Genomic DNA, 6042 nt, shown 5'->3' on the forward strand with positions numbered 1-6042 from the left:
CGAGGTCTGAGTGTATCTATAAATTTCTCCTAATTGTCTTTTCTCTTTGTGTGAGTTTTTCAGATTGAAATGTCAATATGTGTACATAGACTGTAAATAAAAAACCCAGACAACTCCACCTAGAATGGAGTGGCAGGGGGGTGTTTCTGAAGACCTTTGTTGACTCTGTGGTGGCATCAGCCATGATGAACGGACAGGGCATTCCTCAGAGAATGTATCAACAACACACTACTGCATCATCTGTAGTCTGTGTGACATGCAAATGTAGGAACACATTCACATGTTTGGGGTTTAATAATGAAAAACTTCTATTATCTGTACATTTGTGTAACTTTGCTTTTTGGTTGTTACCCTTCAGAAGGCTGAGGTCTCAGTAATAAACATCTTTTATATGTGTTTCTGTCCCACAATGATGCCTGAAGGGCTGAATGCTGTTGAAATAATGCACTGCAGTCTGTAGTTCTGTTCCTACCCACAATAGTTTTCTTACTGTTAACCCTAAGAAAAGAGAATGAAAAGGAGCAAGGATCAAGAGCTACATTTTGCAGAATTTAAAATCAGCCCTAGTATACCACCTGGACACAATGCAGATGTGAGGGGTCAAAAGAACTGTAGCAAAAATGTTGCTGCTTTACAGCCCATGTAGAAAGCTTTTACTGTGCTCCTTTAGTGAATGACTGCTGCACTTTGGGTGCACAAAGAGTCATTGCTGAGTTTTCCTCTTTGTTGTTGTGAGCTTTATAAAATGCAGTGTTTTTACAGCCATGTTTTAAAGCAGCAAATGTTCTTGTACTTCCATGCCTGAATTTGTTTTGAGTTTTTTTTGTGTGAATGGGCTATGTTATTTCTAACATTAGCAATTTATTTAACTTATGTTTGGCAGTCGAACTAGATTATGTTTTTTATCTCTTGTGCTGTACAGCCTATATAAACTTTTTTTTAATTTTCTTTTTCCAATTTCATGGTCTTTTGTTCCTGAATGCTATCATTTTCTTAGCCAAAGACACTCCCTATTCCTTTCTGTTCTATTGAAATAATCCAGAAGGTTAAATAGGCTATGCCTCTTATGAAGGAAAACTCACTTTCCATGCCAATGTATGTCTAGAAACTATTTAAATTTTTTTTGTAAATAATCAACTAAAAGAAAACATTTTGTATAGTTAGAGCAAATACATTTTTATGTAAATTTTCTTCAGTACCAAAAACTGAAATATTTTTTCCAGTTTCAGATAAAAACTTGACATTTCTTTGCAATCCTACATTTTTTTCAATCACATTAAAATATTGAAATTAAAATTCTTATACTATAAATTATTTTAATTTCCCATTCACACAAATCTTAACAATCAGCTAAGTTTTTTCTTGGACATATCCTGAATCGCAAAGAATGTTCAAAGCTCATCTAAAGCGTCCAGTTCTTAGTAGTAGTGCCCTTTCTGACACATAAACAGATGCACAAATGTACTGGCTCTGAGCACTCTGCTCCACAGAGAGCACAGAGGGAAGCATGCGAGGAGACAGCCATCAAAACGACTGAAGCTCACTGCACTGTTTGCCTATTGTGGTGAACACACCGGCTCCGCAAATCATTCTGGCTGCGAATCTACGTGGAGGCTTTAGTGCTGAGCGGTTTAAGGTAAACAAACAGCCGATGGCTATGTACGTTTCAAATATCCCCACAGTTTCCTGCTGCTATTTTTAAACAGCTGAAGTTGTCTCCTGCTGAGAGCCAACTGACAAGCTGTTTTAGCATTCACTGTCCACCTGCTGCTGTTATTGTATGCACAGCAGTGACTGAAGCCTAATTAAAAAAAGGCTTCATAGGGGCTCTATTGGTAAAGCTCTTGAAGCAGGTAGAGCTACTCTTTCTTTGGCAGAGTTGTCCTCAAGGCTTCAGTCTAAAGTGAGGCCTTTGCTTGGCCCGCCATGAGTAAGAATTGGCCTATTCCATATTTCATGAGGCTGACAGGTACACACCGATCTAATTTTGTCCTTGGAGACAGTTGCAAGGCCCCACATGTGATTTATCTGCAGGTCAGCAGCGGGGCTCCGTGGAAGGGGATGGATGAAACGATAACAGATGACTGCCTGGACAGCCTAAATTATGGGCACTCCTGCCGATAAAGTCCTTCATGCACTTCGCTTCAGCATGTTCCAGGAGTGGCTAAGTGAACGCAAGCTGTCATAATGGAAGTCAACACCAGTTTTGAGAAGAAGGGAACTTCTCTGCGATGGAAAGATGAAGATTTATTACCTGCTAGTTTGAACTAGGTGGTCATGTTTGATCCTCCCATCAAGAAGATCGAACATGATTACGAGGAAATTTGGCATGCATATTTACTCGTGGAGGCAGCTTTTTTGCAGATCAGGTTTTTTTTTTTTTTTTTTTTTTTTTTTTTTTTTGCATTAATAGGCAGACTGAAAGGCCTTCTGAAAATTATGCAATTTAGTGTCATGCCAGATGTGGAACTTAACATATTTGAGCTGGCAAGGATTGAGGATGAGACACTTCAATCTATTTCATGAAAAATTATATCTCCTGACTCATACCAAGCAGACATGTCATCTGCAACAAACTGGCTGCAGATGACTTGTGTAATATCATCTCCTGCATCTCCTGTGGGACTCAGATGAAGCTCGGGTTTGATTAGACCTGCATACCTACCACTTTGATTTTCCTTAATACCTGCAACAAAAACTTTGACTAATCATTACAGCCTAATGCAAGGCGGGAAAAATTGATTACCTCCCCATTATCATGACACACACAAACTTCCCTAGTTATAGGATTTTCATGTCAGGAAGAGTTAAGTCATAGTAATTAAATGCTATGGTTTATCTTTTTTTCTAATGACCCCTAAAATTATGCAATTTAGAAATAATATTATTGAACCCTTTAAAACATAAATTACAATAAAAAAAACTTGTTTTAATGTTCAGACAGAACTATATCATTTGCAGTCCATATATATATATATATATATATATATATATATATATATATATATATATATTTCTTTAGAAACTCCTAAAACTATATGTGACAAGCAGAAAATGGACAGTTTTGTTAAAGTATTTTAATAGCTTTTTAAGCTTAACACTTCAGACCCTCACTACATTCCATCATAAGATTGTTTAAGATATATAACAAAATCAAATATTTTTTTTCTATTGCATTAAACAAAAAGGAAATGTAATTATTTCCCTCTTTACTCCTAATTATGTCACGTTTTGGTTGTTTGTGGACCCAAATGCAGAGGCAGAGAGACTGAGGAGATTTCTTGCAGTTTAATTGATGAAAACCCAAAATCCAAAAATCCAACTTAAAATGTAAGTCAAACCAGAACCATTTAGACATCAGGGGAAACCGAACACGAGGAGCCAGGGAGAGACGAGGTAGGAAGAAAACAGCATTGAGAAACCAGCAACGACAGAAGCAGCAACAACAGAGGAACCAACAAGGAGTGACAGCAGAGGGACAGTATATAATGCTGACTGAGATAAAGGCAGGGCTAACGAGCTGATAAGGAGCAGGTGTGAGAGGAGACAACGAGGAAGCCAAGGGGAAAGGAAATAATAAAACTCCAATAAACCAATAAAACACACGGAAAGTGAAACTGAAAGTAAGACCATGACAAATTATTTCTCTTTTCAATGATATTTTCTCAAAAACACCAATATGATTTTTGAAGGCGAATGTGAGGCATTTCTTTCTGGTTTGTTTTTCAGCAGCGGTTTTGGCCTCTCATTTATGTCCTTTTTTAAAGTCTCTTATATTGTTGAATTAGATTCACTTATGTTGACTGAAGCAAGCGATGTCTGCTGTACTTGAGTCGCTGTAAAGCAGAGCATTATGTCTTCCTGTTTAAGACCTATTAACATCCTGTTGACAGACATGTTCCACCATGCATTTTTTTTTTATTCTGCATGGAATTAAGGAAAATAGGTATAAGACTTTTTTTGTTGTTTCATGAGTTAAAAAGTTTCAGACATGTGTTTTCATCGCCCCCCCCTTATAAATTAGATTGACCAACTGGCTCTTGATAATCAGCTCGGTTTTGTTGATCTTAATTCCACGCACTGGACTTAAGCCTTTACAAAACAAAAAATGACCATGCAACCCCATTTGAAGGCCTTAACCAGGTGAAGGATTTTTTTTAGGTAGGCTTTCCTTTGACAGTAATTAATGTTTGATTATTTTTGACGTCTTTTAGTCATATTATGCAACTTTTCAAGATACATTTGGTGGGTGATATATCTGTCTTATAAGTAAAAATTCCAGAAGAGGCTTTTTTTTTCTAACACAAAGAAAGGGCCGTTAAATCAGAATTTCCATTTTCTCCTTGCTTGTGAAAACAGTGGCCTCTCAGCAGGAAATTATGCAGATTTGAGAAAGAAGTCTGTTTAGGGGCAAAAATAAATATAGAAACTTTTGAACTCTCACAATCACATGTAGAAAATCCATAATCAGTGGAATTCCCTTAAAAAATTTCGTTCAGATACTGATTGAGTGCTTAGTCATGATCAAGATAGGCAGAATGATAACTGACGTGTCTCCTTGGCGTGATTCACTGGACACTCTGGTGAATGCAAGCAGGAGGGCCGGAGCATCTCTCCCCAGAGGACAACATTGTTACCTTTTCCAGTTCATCAGCAGTCGTTGCCCCCGGGAAACAGTCGATACCAAATGTTTGGGCACTTATTCACCGCTGTCAGCTGTCAGATATGGCAGATTAGAGATCACCTGACTACACATGGCTGACAAAACACTGGGATTGGTTACAGGCAAAACTGCTGGATGTGTACTGCTGCAGGTGACTGGTAAAGCATAAGACGAGAGAAGTTTCATTATACATGCAAAGCAAGATTATGCTTTGTAGGATAGTTTCAAAACCACCTCTAGTTAGCTGTGTAGACAAATTTGATCATTCAGGTAGCTACAGTATAGTAATCATTAATGTTATATTTATCATACAATTTACTGTTTATCAACTCTGAAAATCTCAGTCTCAATCTTAGTCTCACTTGCGAGTCCAGAAATGATGAAACTTGTTACAGTAATCAAAAAAGGGCAAGGGCTTCTTATAACATAGAAATTGTTCTTTTTTTTTTTTTTGGATTGCTGGAAATTAAGACAGACAAACTTTGATGGTGAAACGTAGAGATGTAAAAAGAAAAAGGAGGAGTCCGTTAAATTGAATAAAAAAATTTATTGTTAAAATTGAAATATAACGGAAATCAAACTATGGAGTAACTTATCTGAAGTTGGTGTCTAACAGTCTGATGAATAGGATGTTCACTGATGTTTATAATGTTCTTTATCCTATGAAAAATGTTTCTCTGTAAAATGATTCTCAGAGGAGTTATTGGTGTCATGATAACGTCTCCCTACTCTTTTTTAGTCCAGTTCCTCAAAACGCCACACGCCAAGGAACCAACCCACTTTAACCCAGTCACCCTGACCTCCCACCTGATGCAGACCATGGAGCTCCTCATCCTAGCCCACTCGTGCAATGTGGTGAGCCCCACCCTGAACCCACTGCTGTTTGCTTACCTACCTGACATTGGAGTGGAGGATGCCATCATCTACCTCCTGAAGCGGTGGCTCACCCAAACGGACACCACCAGGTGCACCGGGCCAGAGCCGGGCCAGTGATCCATGATTGGTTCCTGTGCTTGCTGCTGGACTCACCCTACAGACCTGCTGTAGTTTGAATTTAAATAAACTGTTTCATAATCTTTCAAGACTTGATGGAATGACTAACCGATGGAACCAGGCTTTGTTTCTTTCTCCAGACTTTGTAACATTCTTTTTTGCAAGTTGAAAGCTCTCTCCCGGTCGTAACACAAGTTCTCGTAATATTATTTAAGTGAGAATTCGAGTGGTTCTAATGCATTTGTGTAGAAGGTATGGCAATTTTCTGGTCCTCAAATCCAAGGATATTTGAAGTGGTCGCTTCGTCAAGGAGCATTTCAAAAGCTATTTGACACCTGGGTATAAATGTCTTTCCAGATTGCTATTTAATGTCCAGGGACTTGAGA

General features: G+C 38.1%; 1 long non-coding RNA gene across 1 annotated transcript; it reads left to right on the forward strand.

Annotated features, from left to right (window-relative positions):
- The first annotated feature begins 1462 nt into the window (after positions 1-1462).
- On the forward strand, positions 1463-5739 carry LOC119783518. Its single transcript, XR_005280811.1, has 2 exons — positions 1463-1636; positions 5403-5739. It is a non-coding gene; the product is annotated as an uncharacterized LOC119783518 (long non-coding RNA).
- Positions 5740-6042: the final 303 nt, after the last annotated feature.

Source organism: Cyprinodon tularosa, unplaced genomic scaffold (assembly GCF_016077235.1).
Source record: "Cyprinodon tularosa strain WSP-4 unplaced genomic scaffold, ASM1607723v1 ctg207, whole genome shotgun sequence".
In the NCBI taxonomy this organism is placed as follows: domain Eukaryota; kingdom Metazoa; phylum Chordata; class Actinopteri; order Cyprinodontiformes; family Cyprinodontidae; genus Cyprinodon; species Cyprinodon tularosa.